General features: G+C 28.7%; 1 long non-coding RNA gene across 1 annotated transcript; it reads left to right on the plus strand.

Annotated features, from left to right (window-relative positions):
• The first annotated feature begins 7247 nt into the window (after window positions 1-7247).
• On the plus strand, window positions 7248-9112 carry LOC145621631 (uncharacterized). Its single transcript, XR_014108460.1, has 2 exons — window positions 7248-7309; window positions 8734-9112. It is a non-coding gene; the product is annotated as an uncharacterized LOC145621631 (long non-coding RNA).
• Window positions 9113-13824: the final 4712 nt, after the last annotated feature.

Here is a 13824-nt window from a genome sequence, read left to right on the forward strand (position 1 = left end):
GAATTTTGTAACATTTGTCTCGAAGCTTATTTTTATAATATCAACTTTTTACATAAGATATTAAAGTTATAAAATGTGCATTGGCAAGTGTAATCCAAGTGTTACATCTGACAATTAATTTGAGGGGTTCAAATAATATGACATTTTCTTTGAGGCAAATGGGAGAATCTATACTATACTTCGTATATTACAAGGCGTTCCTAAAGGAGGTAGTATATGGTTCTTACAAGATTTGAACCCACAACCTTAAGTTTAAATTCCAACGTGTTAGTCATTAAGTTATTACCATATTACATGTCATTCAATAAAAATAAAATATTAATAAAGATTTTTATCATAAAAATAATGTAGTAACTCGGGGTATCGTCCGGGGCTAACACTAAGGGCCTGTTCTCATTGACTGAACTCAGTTGAACTGAACTGAACTGAACTCAGCTGAACTGAACTCAGCTGAACTGAACTCAGCTGAACTGAACTGAACTGAACTGAACTGAAATGAAATGAATATTTTATAAGAGAAGGAAATTAGGAGCTGAACTGAACTGAACTGAACTGAATTGAGCTGAACTGAACTAAACTGAACTGAATTTCAACGTAAGAGAACAGGCCCTAAATTTAGACATGAAAAGAGAGATAAATCAATGAAAAAAAAAGTAAAGAAAGCGGATTGGATGAGGTTAGTTCAAGTTGTTAGTACAAAGCAATGATGATTGAGGGAAGGTGTCACCAGTCACCACAGAATAATACAAATTGGGGCATATCCATCGATCAGACACCCTGCCGCACTTGGCACTTGCCACCCTAATTTTAATCCAAACTTTAAAAATTAAAGTGCATGTGCCATGTTTACTAATTTGTCCTTTCATCAAAATCAGTTTAATTTTCCCTTCACAAAAATAGAGATAAATTAAATAAATAATTTAAAAAAATAAAAAAACAAACGAAGGATAGTCTTGAAACATATTGATGATATGATTCTTATGAATAATGGTGTACAACTCGATGTATTTGATTGGATTATAAATGATGCCAAACTTATTAAACTGCATATCATTCATGAATGTCACATCGATCTCTCTCAATTATATGCTCTGCTTAAATAGTTTAGTGTAGCATATATAAGGCCGTTACTTTAGGCTTTTCTTAAAGTTGTGTTTGTCTATGTGTCCTTGTATTAAAGGGTAATAATATCGACGTTCTTTGCCTCTTTCGATCCTACTATTTTGTGGGTTAAACGATCCATTATTTGATCGCCTTAGCTAGCTTCCTTTGAGATTAGTCAAATTTCTACTTATAAATTACTTCATTCGTCCCAAAATACTTTACTTGTATTAGGCACAGTTCTTTGAGGTGGTGTTGGTGAGAGTGGCAGTGAGGTGGTGGCAGTAAGGTGGTGTTGGTGAGGGAAAAGAGGAGAAAAATAAAGGAGAATGGTTTTATGAGATCACGTGATTCACACATGACAAAGTTAATGCTGAAAAACAAGGACAATATTTGAATTCTGGCATAAGGTGTGGTCACGCAAAAAAATTAAGTTAAAGTGTGTTGTTATATAAAAAAAAAGTAAAAAAATATATAAAAAAAAAAATTATAAGGTGAAAGTTTTATAAGAAAGTTTTTAGCAAAATTTCCAAATTATTATACCTTATTTAATTTTATTTTGTTTGAAATTACTAAATATAAGTCGCACCAATAATAATGAACCTTAAACTAAATCCTTTCAATTTCTAATGACTTATCCACTCATTTAGTACTGTTGTTATTAAGCTTTAATCATTATGGCAAAAAGTAAAAATGTAGTTACTAATTTACTATGGACGAAGATCTGATCTTATCAAGTCCATTTTTATATGCTGTCAAGACTTAAATATAACCTATTAGAAATGAAAGCCTTGGAGGATATGATAATATTGCCTTGTAAAAATTATTTCTTGGAAGGAGGCTCATTACATCCATAGAAATTGATTGTTCATAATCCTTCCTTCACAACTCATAATGTATTTTTGGATATCTTTTTACTTGAATCCAATGAGTCAAAGTGGGAGATGGTGTATAATCCATTTTTGTACCTTGTGTTCTTGGCTTCTTACCTTTTTTTATTTGTTGTCCCATATATATATAAGGGCCTGTTCTCTTACGTTGAAATTCAGTTCAGTTCAGCTGAGTTCAGTTCAGTTCAGTTCAGTTCAGCTGAGTTCAGTTCAGTTCAGCTCAATTCAGTTCAGTTCAGTTCAACTCCTAATTTCCTTCTCTTATAAAAATTCAGTTCAGTTCAGCTGAGTTTAGTTCAGTTCAGTTCAGCTGAGTTCAGTTCAGTTCAGTTCAGCTGAGTTCAGTTCAGTTCAGTTCAGCTGAGTTCAGTTCAGTAGAACAGGCCCTAAGTCACACAAATCAATTTGATGCCCCAATTATTTGAAGTCTTTCTGCCATGTCATTTTTACAATCCCCCCTTTTCTTTCTACCTGTATGATGTTTGCTCAAAAGCATCCCGGTGTATAATTGGTTCACAAGAAAAAGAAAGTAAAAGCTTTTAGGAAGTGAAAATATAATGTACTCCGTATAATGAAAATATACAAAGTAGGCAAATTTCCTCTTACGTATGGAGTACTTCTGTACTTGTATATCAATGTTCTACAAAATGAAGCTGATTGATTCTCTTTAAGAAAGTAGTCTCTCTACAAAAAAAATTCACTACTGATTCCTGCTTAATTAGACAAATATCAGTTTGTTCCTTGACATTGGAACTATATACGTAAGAAAAACTACTTCCTTAGCCGAAAAAGCCTAGGTATAAACTTTGATAACGATTTAAAGATAAATAAACCTCATACAATATATTATTGTTTATAAACAAGTCTACGTTAAATAATAAAATTAAACAAATACAACACTATGTGAATCAGTGAGTTTCATCATAAAAGCCATTGGTGTTAACCATTTTCCTACCTACTTCCCTATATAGGTCTTCACTTCTCTTCAAAATTGCAAACTTTAATAAAAAATCAATTGATAATATTTAGTAGCCTATCAAGTTTATAATCTAATGTTAATGTCCTCATTTTTCAATCGAGACACTCAGGGCCTGTTCTCATTGACTGAACTCAGCTAAACTGAACTGAATTGTACTGAACTAAACTGAATATTTTATAAGAGAAGGAAATTAAGAGCTGAACTGAACTGAACCGAACTGAACTGAGCTGAACTAAATTGAACTAAACTGAATTTCAACTTACAAGAACAGGCCCTCAATCCCATTTCACATTGGCTTTTTAAAATTCTCATCAATTTCACAATCAACGTAATATTTGCTTCTATCATCAACATCTTCTGATAATTTAACCTTCATTCTATCTGTCTTGCATAATCAATTGTTTTTACATTGCTTACAATAACTTGTTATGCTTGCATTATACATACAAAGTAGTGAATTTGAAGTATAATTATAAGAATAATCAACATCTAATCCTTAAAAAGAACAAACTTCACATGCATGTGACATCGTCCCACGATTTCACCATAAATTTGTGTCACTCATTAAAGAATAAAGATAGAAATGATACCTTTATCAAAGTAATTAGTGAGTAAAGCATCCTTAATAAGATCGAATTACATTTAAAGTATCACCCTCAACAAGCACTAAGAATAAGATCATCGAGTGTTATGAAATGACTCAATGAGTTAACATTAGTGCATGTACTATTAAAATTTTGGCTACCGACTTTTCTATTTTATTACAGTGGACATGCATTTTCTTTCTTTAGGATGAGGGCAACATAAATGTAAATACAAGGACAACTCTAATTACGAAATATGTGACGAAACTCTTTTACGAGTTACATAATTTTGTGGGTCCAAAATATTCACTTTTGAACATTTATAAATGTCTGTCATACGTTGTAGTGTGATTTGATTCTTTTTTTTTTTTTTTTGAACATTTATAAATGTCTGATTGTATTTCACTAGTTTTTTTCATCTTATTTATGCTTCAACTAGCTTATGATCTTTTCATGTGATGATTGATTGTCACCTTATAATCTTCTTCCTTTTTTATGTGATTATATATGTTCGGATCATCTTCCTTATCTTATTTACTTGTAACAACCATTTGATACGCACATTAGCAAAAAGTTAAGAATATGTTAGAATCTGTTTATTTAATTTGTTGCATTGCCAACAAATGACTAAGTATATGAGGATCTCGCAACACATACGTTGTTAGTGAAGAATCATGTAGATTTGTGTATAGTTCCATTGTGTTCAAGGGGGAGTGTATATGGAATATGGTAATGGACTCATACTTGAGGATCGGAGTTGAGGATAGAGCAACTATGCAAGTGTATGCGTATAGTATGTGTACTAGTTTGAACAGAGTTTTCACTTACCTAAATGAATTACTCCTAGGCTCCTAGCTATTCAATTGATTTTAGAATGCTACCTCATTTTGAATAATGTTCCTCAGCTTTTCTCCCTTGTAAATTGTAATTCCTAAGTCTATGACAACAAAAAAAATTATATAAGATAATAAACAACGCATAATAAAATAAACTAGACCATCTACTATTTAATCATTTCATCTATATAATCTTATTTAAATGACTGTAATTAATACTACTCCCATTCTTGAAAGTTCAATTCAATTACTATTTATGTGGCCAAATAAAACAACTTTATTTGTGGGTTTTTTTTTTTTAAATGTGTTATACAAAAGAAAATAGCTAGTATGTGGAAAATTGTTAGATCATCTCGTGGTTGTTTCTTAAGTTTGATTTTTTATATACTTTTCCTAAGTAGTTGGACATATGAACGATCAAATACTCTGCATGTAGTGATGTTCAAAAACCAGTGCAAACTAAACAAACGGATCAAACAGCACCAGATCAAATCGGATTGTATAGAACCGATTTGATCTCTAGGTTAAAAAATTTAAATTTTCGGTCTATAGAACGGTTTGGTCCAAAACCCCTTAGCAGATCATAGAAACAAATAAGAAAAAAGGAAGCTTAAACCAATTAAGGTGGTAATCATGATAATATCCTCATTACAACTTATAGATGGTCAAGGAAGATGCATGACTGCGATAATTAGAAGCATGGGGCATAGACAAAGTGGAGTAAAGATGTTCGTAACAATGACCTTTAAAGAATCTTAATTATAATATTAATTCACATTAGTCATTGTAATGATTCAACTACATACACGGGGACAAATTTCCTTTTTTCCAATCTCTTTTTTTCTACACAATTAGACCGTCAACTGCACATAATTATAATGATAATTAATTGGTTGATGTATGTGTTTATGATGATGATCTAACTTTGATTAGAAGTCTAATTACTTTTTAAAAAAGACTGCGACTTCTCCTAGAAAGCTACACTCATACTATGACATTTCCTAATTGTCTAGGTTCAGTCAAGTTGTTCTAGAAAGGTTCCCTTGTATGAGCGTCGATGAAGATAAATTCCTATTTTGGAAATAGTAATTAAACATAGGAAGCAATGCAATTAGGATATGACTAAGAGCCTGTTCATATTTATTGAATTGAGCTGAATTGAACTGAATAGAACTGAACTGAGCTGAAATGAATATTTTATGAGAGAAGGAAATTAGGAGCTGAATTAAACTGAACTGAATTGAACTGAAATTAAGCTAAAGTGAACAGGCCTTTAGATTGCCAAAACAATTACTCCGTATACTTTTTAATTTTTCTATGCATATTTGTGGTCATTTGGTGACACAAAGAATGCATGATCTTTCTATTTTTTAGAAAGACGAATAAAATGAAATTGTTTGATTGATAAAAATATACTCTGTAGGAAGTTTTAATCTCCACGAAATGTTCTACTTCCCTTGGTTGTAATGAATCTTAAAAATTTTGCACTTCTTCGTGAATATATATTCTTAAAGGATTGCTATAAAGGATTGCTTTGCTTGGAAAGCATATATGTACATAATTTTAATTGTATATATTTATCTAAAGAAGGCGCATCAAAGGAACTTGGATGAAATTAATTGATTTAATAATTTAATACTCGTTACATACGGAATAATATTTAAAACGCACTGCACCTTTATTAAAAGGAAAAGAATTGAAGATTGCGCATTTAATTCCCTATATAAACTTATCACTAATCCTTGTTATATGTTTGTTATTATACGTAGACATGTAACAAGTATAATAGAGTCGTAGTTGCTTCGTTCAAGATAGAAAACGAAGGTTGCTCAATTCCATAGTCATGAGTCTCATGACTCATGATTCATGAACATGATGATTCAACAAAGAAGGTCTAAAAAAAGCATGCGCTCATATATCTTTTCTGGTACACAATCTTGTTCAACTTCTTCACAAAACGTGTGTTCAATTCATCTAGACATCTTACAAAGTAGACAGCAGCCTGCCTTCAATTTGGAGGGACTTTTAAACATTATAATATAACATCTTTTATATTGACACCAACCAACCAGCAATATCTCAAAATATATAAAGATAAAATATAAGTTAGATAAAAATATAAATGGAATTCCTACAAATAGACATTGCAAATATTTGATTCAATTCTAGTAATGATTACCTGAAAATTAAGGGTCCCTCCACTAAGCCTAAAAAAGGATCTTTTAAGAGGGTTTTATTGTACATGTTCTTATCATCTTCATCAATTTGTTAGGGTAAAAAATGGTATCATTATCCATCAAGAATATTACTCCTCCAAAAAAAACATTTTATTGAATCGACATAGAATTGATTTGTGTTCATCTCTAACACGTCCCCATATTGATATAAAATAAGAGAAATGTTGGCCAATTTTATGTGTTTATTTGCTATTGATATTGTTATGTTAGCCCCTTGAACCATTTAAAAGTTAATGTCTATTGAAACAGCCAAGAGCAAGCATCTGTTCAATAAATTTAGTACACCTTTCGTTTCTTTTTTGGTAAATTTGTAAACCCTTCTTATGCGAATGAAATCTAATACTTACTTTCGTATCTAAATTATATATATATATATATATATATATATATATATATATATATATATATATATATATATATATATATATATAGGGGAGGGATCCGGTGAGAATAGGTCTTTATATGAGAAATCTATCATATATGAGAATACATCACAACCATTAAATAGAACAAGATCCAACAGCTGAGAACACTCCAAGAGTAATGACAAAAGTGTAAATTTACGCTCAAATAAAACCCTTCCTACCCACACATTCAACTCATCCTCCAAACCCATGCTCAAATTACCAGCTTCTCTCTCTCTCTCCATAAAGCTTGACTTTCTCTCTCCTCTTGTTCTTAGGTAAGTAATTCAATTCTTATGATTCAATTCTTTCTACTCATTATATTCTTATGATTTTTGCTGTGATTTGTTTGATCATTTTTATGCGATTTTTCCCAATTTTTTAAGCGATTTTTTGCTTCGATTTTTATGCAATTTTTCTTAGTTTTTTCACAATTTTTTCCCTGATTTTGGCATTTTTATGCTCGAGTTTGTTCGTTTTATGTTTGATTTATGTTCAATTTTCGAAATCTGTTCAATTTTTGCGATTTATATGCGTTTTTTTTCGAATTTCCGTCTTATTTTCGAATTTTTGATTTAAATTTGATTCTTACAATCAAAAATATGTTTTCAATTTTATTAGGTTAAATTTATTGTTCTTGATTGTTTGGATTGAATTTCTGTATATTATCAGACTATCAATGTTTCATTTGAAATTTGTAATCTGAATTTTTGCAGGTTCATAATATTAGGTTGAAAATTATGGATGAACAAAAATCGTAGAACATTGTTGAAAATTTTCTAACATGTATGTACAAATTTAGAACATGTTAGAAAAGCAAGGGAAAGTAATAACGGAGGATGTAGATGAGTAAAATTTGATGAATAATTTAGAGCATTTGATAAATAATTTAGAACAAATGAGTAAAATTTTGGAACATGTTCTTATTTTTCTAAGGGGGTGTCTAAATAACAATGTATAACGTATGAGTCATAAATTATAACATATAAGTAAAAATTTAGAACAAACATCTTAATTAGGTAAACTTTAGTCTTGAATTTATGCTCTATATATAATAAATCTCTTTGTTTTAAATCGAATTTGCATGTACACTTTGAATTAATTATTATAAATATTGTTCTAATTTCATACTCATATGTTTTAAATCTTAAATTGTTTTTTCTAAAAAACTTACATGATCTAAGATTGTTATTCAAATGTTCTAAAAATTGTTTCTAATGTTCTAAATTTTTAGTCTAATGTTCCAAATTATGTTTTATATGCTCATAAGCTTTAACAACTAACTCTTCATTCAAATGTTCTTAATAGTGATTCTTATGTTCCGATTACAATTAAATAAACTTCATTGTTGAAATTAAGCTCTTAAAAATTAGTCTTCTGTTCAAATCATATGTTCTAAATATTTAATCACGTGTTCTAAAATTTTTTATCATATGTTCTAAATTTTATTCACATGTTGTAAAAATTTTTTTAATGTTATAAAGTTTTAGTCTAATGGTCCAAATTATGTTTTATAAACTCATTACCTTTATGCTCTAAATAATTAAGTAAACTTCAGCCTTAAATCTATTCTCTAAATAGTGTCTTCTGTTCTGAGTTAATCATGTGTTCTAAATATTAAATCATATGTTCTAAATATTTAATCACGTGTTCTAAATTTTTACTCATATGTTCTAAAATTTTATTTACATGTTCTAAATAGGTACTGCTATATTTCTTGTGTAATGAAATTTGATCTTCTTGTTCTAAACAAGTACAACATGGCATTTACTCCATTTACAAGGGTTGATCATCACAAGAGTTGCATCACTTTTGCGGTTGGTTTCATAGCAAAGGAAGATATTGAATCATTTGAGTGGTTGTTCAAAACATGATTGTGTTAGTTTGGCAGAGGGCGATGATGAAGATATCAAAGACCTTGTGATTAATCTTCAAGGATTGAGGCTGAATTTGGAAGCTAAGAGGAATGCAAGAAGTAATGTTGAAAATAATGCTACTAGCATAGGTTGTGGGGAATTGAGTCACCATGATATTCAAAATTGTCCAAAGAAAGTTAGATGATACTTAATGATTTTATAACATTTTTTTGAATTTGTGTATTGAATAACACTTTTTTGTAGTATAAAAATGATAATAGTTTGAATTTAATACATATACTTCGTATGTATTGAAGTTTAGAACATATGACAAAAAATTTAGAACATATGACTAAAAATTTAGAACATATGAGTTATAATTAGTAATCATGTGTGTTGTATGTTTCCGATGCGATTTCAAAATTTTAATTTAGACCATATGATTAAAATTTATCACTTAAATTCTTAGTTCTTGAATACATGAGTACTATTTTTTAATTTATGTGTTTTGTATGTTTTCGATGGGATTTCAAAATTAAAAATTTAGACCATAATGATTTAAATTGGTGGGAGGGTGTGCTGCATGACTTTAAATTTCATTCAGATGCATTTGGGTGGGAGGATATGAGTAAAAAAAATGGAATATATGAGTTTTAATATAAAAAATATGAGTTATAATTTAAAACATATATAAACATATAATTTAGAACATAAGGCTAAAATTTTAGAACATATGAGTAATAATTTAGAACATATTTATAAAAATTTAGAACTTATGGGCTTATGGGTAAAAAAATTAGAACATATGACTAATATTTTATAATAACATGCTATATTTTTGTTCTAAGGGGATTTCTAAATAGCAATTTAGAACATAAAAATTTATATAACATTATATATTTTCACATTAATATTTATAGTATATGGGTAAAAATTTGGAACATATGAGTATTAATATATAATAAATTGTATTTTTATATTCTTGCATGCATAACAATGAAGTAGATCACAAGAAAGACAAGACAAGCTTATATATTCGAATACAACCTTTTAGAAAAATAGTTTTAGTATAATTATACTATATAAAATTCTACATGCTATTTCTAAAATTTTATTACAAATTATTTTCTTTCGCCCATTTCCGTGATCTTGAAGTAATCTCATGATGTAGCTCATTTTCCTTGTGTGATAATATTTTAGCACAAAAATCCACCCTCAATTTCTTCATTTGATCAATCTGCAATATAATAACATAAAATCATTAGACTTTGGTATCCGCTATCCCACTTTTTACATCATTATTAAAAAAAAAAATAGATTTACACAACTTACATGATTCAATTAAATCTGCTACTTACATTATACATTTTGGAACTTATGAGTTTAAATTTAGAACATATGTATAAAAATTTAGAACATATGTATAAAAATTTAGAACATATGGGTAAAAAATTTAGACATATATAAAGTTGTAGCAAAAATTAACAATTGAACTAGAATGTATATATACTGCATACTCAACAAAATTCTAGTAGAAAACATAAAATGTGAATAAAATAAGAATTAAAATTAGAATTGAATTAAATTTAGAACATTCGAGTAAAGTTTTAGAACATATGAGTAAAATTTAATCTCAAAAAAAAAAAAACATATGAGTAAAATTTTAGAACATATCTAACATTCATAAAAACTTGAACAGTATCCATGGATGATAACCAACCTTTGAATTTGATCATTGTTTATAGCTTCTAGTAAAGATGACTCCACAATTGGACTTCTAGACCACTGATCATCAATTTTTACAGCTTCATCATCACCATCACTTTTTTTCTTTTTGACAAGTGCTTCATCACCATCTCTATTTGAAAAAAAAAATGTGTTAGAAGCTTAAAACTGAGATTAAAAACAAGGTTACACTTGCTAATCTAAGCTAAGATAGTCAAAACAACAATATTGATTTACATAATCATACACGCAACATGCAGTTAAATTTCAGCTTGACATTTTATCGAACGTGTTATGAGCATCTAAAAGTGATTTCTAAATTTGCAAAAAATCAAACATCAAGAATACTATTGCCGATTATAAACAATGATGATAATGAAGAAGAGAGAGAAATACATCATAATCACATTATTGATCCATTAAATCTAATAAGTAAACATCCCAAAATAAACAATCAATTTCCCATAAACTAACAGATTCAAGAGCTTAGCTTTAGAGCACCAATATTATTATCCTTCAATTTAAATTGATACTACCAAAATTCACATAAAAACAAAGTAAAATGCCCAAAATCAATAAATTGATACTTACATCCTTCGTTCATAAGTAGTAATAGCTTAGATTGAATCCATTTGATGAAGAATTTGCGATTTCTAGGGTTTCAACAAAATCACAAAAACCTTATTCAATACAAAAATTTGAACATTGAAGCCAAATATCAAAGGAAAAATAGTTAAAATAGCAAATACCTAACAATATTTGTAGATTCAAGTAGAAATTCAAAGATATCTTACATTAAGATCGTCAAACCAGTGTTCGTTCAGAAATTTTTGGGGAAAGAAGAGAGAGAAAGGGAAGAGCTGTTTAATTTCTAGAGAGAGAAAAAGTTGGACAATTTTTTTAATTTTTCTTATATACAATCTAAAATTTACAATATTGCCATTATTTTGACCAGGGTAGATGTAGAGCGTTGGATCTTGTTTAATCCAATGGTTATAAATTATTCTCACATATAAAGTGTTCTCATATAAGAGAGGTGTTCTCACATGAGCCTCTCCCTATATATATATATATATATATATATATATATATATATATATATATATATATATATATATATATATATATATATATATCAATCCATATATAAATTAAAATATTAAAACAAATATTATTTATAGATTTATAATGATTACCTTTGCTAAAATTCTTATAAATATAGTTATTGTTGATAAAAAAAAACGATGTGACATATCATTATATAATATTATGTTCGTCAAATCTTCTAAGAATTTGCAACTTTTTAGTACAGCAGGCCACACCATGCGGCAGGAGTTACCCAATTTTTTTGCTAGCTAAGAGTAACTCCTTACTGAGAAACTCAAATAACCTTGAAAACTCAAGTAACCCCTAACCAAGGAACTCAAGTAACCCCTACCGCACTGTACAACAAGCCACATTTAAAAATTTGTGCGAAGAATAATTTTCATAGACAATGTTATACGGAGTATTTTATTCTATTTTGCAAATTAAATACATTTCATGATTTCATCCAACCATATTTCTTCCATAAATGTTTAAATTAATATTTTTATATTTATCGTATGTGATAAGGAATATATGCAAAAAATGTTATTAATGTTTTTTAATCTAATTGGAATTGAATCGCTATTAGAATATTTTAAACTTTTGAATGAAATTTAATACAGAGTACATAATTTTCTCATTTTATGTATCTGGTTCACAAGATACAATCAATTGTTAAAAATACTTTGTTAATCATATAATCAACGTAACTAATAATGCTCAATTATGTTAATCATATGCACACAAATCTATTGTATTGTTCAAATACTTTGTTAATCTTATGCATTCAAATTTAATCGATCTTTATGTTACTATATTGAAATAAAAAATAAAAAAAATAAAAAAAAATCTTTGAAACGAAAAAATGTTTAAGGTCTATTTTGATTTGTAAATTAGTGGCCTACTTTCTTGAAAAATAACAAAGACCAAATTAGGTTATATGACACATGAAAAAAAATATTTTAATTTTTGCATAATTTATGAATAATCCCCGTGCAATCACGGGACCTAAACTAGTATATATATATATATACAACCCAATAAGGAGGAGAATTCGAACAACTTACATGTCTAGATTATGAAAAGTTCATACTAATTAAAATTAACTGATGATAGTAGGAGTACGGAGTACCCCTCTAACTTATAGGGTGATGCTTTCTTTTGATCTCCTCTTTTATTTATTTATTGCGGACAATTTATATGTGGTCATCAATGAGGCTTCAACAAAATTCTTGAATATCGTATAATACAATGATTTGAAAGGGGATTCATTATTATTAGTTGTCCTTCACAAGGATTGTAGCCTGACCAATTAGCATATTAGTTGATCCTTTATATTTTGTATTTGTTAGTTTTGATTTCTCTTGTATGACTCTTTTAATAGTGAATTAATTTCAGTTCAAAAAATAAATACTACTCCGTAGTAGTAAACAATATAAAGATTTCAAATGAGAATTCAGAAGTTAATCCAAATTTGAAGCTTATAAACTATTACCCTAAATGCATTAAAGGTTTTTAATAATTTTACAAAAAATTAAGCAGATAATATCATAAAATGAAACGAAATAACCTTTCATTTTTTTATTTTTATTTTTAATTTTTTTTTTTTTTTTTTTGACACAAGCCTTGCATGTTTGAGATTTCTCCATTGTGCATATATTGATGACAAGCTAACATAACTACTAATGGCCCCAAAAATAGTATAATTGAGGCCAATTGTTGGCCCATTTAATGTGGGCTGCAGACTTATTAGGATAAAAGATTGGGCTATTCTAGCCTTTCTGGCGGGTCTTGGGCTAGCTGCTTTTAGCCGCTAAGTCGTATTAGTAACTTCTTCCTCAATCAGTTGACTATTGAACTTCTGCTTTAGCAAGTTTATATGGAGTACTCCTAACTTCATATCTTTAAATTCTTTACCTTTATTATTTCACGTTTGTTAATGTATAACAAGAATTTTGGCCTTCTTTTTTATTTTTAAGATGAGAAAAAGGGAACTCACTTGAAGGCCTTAAGAGAATATCTAAATATTCCCTCCGTCCCTTAATAAAGAGAAAAAGGCATTGTATTAAGGGACGGAGGGAGTATTACGTAAGTCCTTTAAGTTTTGATCCCTACACTTCAAGGTA

Source organism: Chenopodium album, chromosome 27 (assembly GCF_948465745.1).
Source record: "Chenopodium album chromosome 27, dcCheAlbu1.1, whole genome shotgun sequence".
NCBI classification, from domain to species: Eukaryota; Viridiplantae; Streptophyta; class Magnoliopsida; order Caryophyllales; family Amaranthaceae; genus Chenopodium; species Chenopodium album.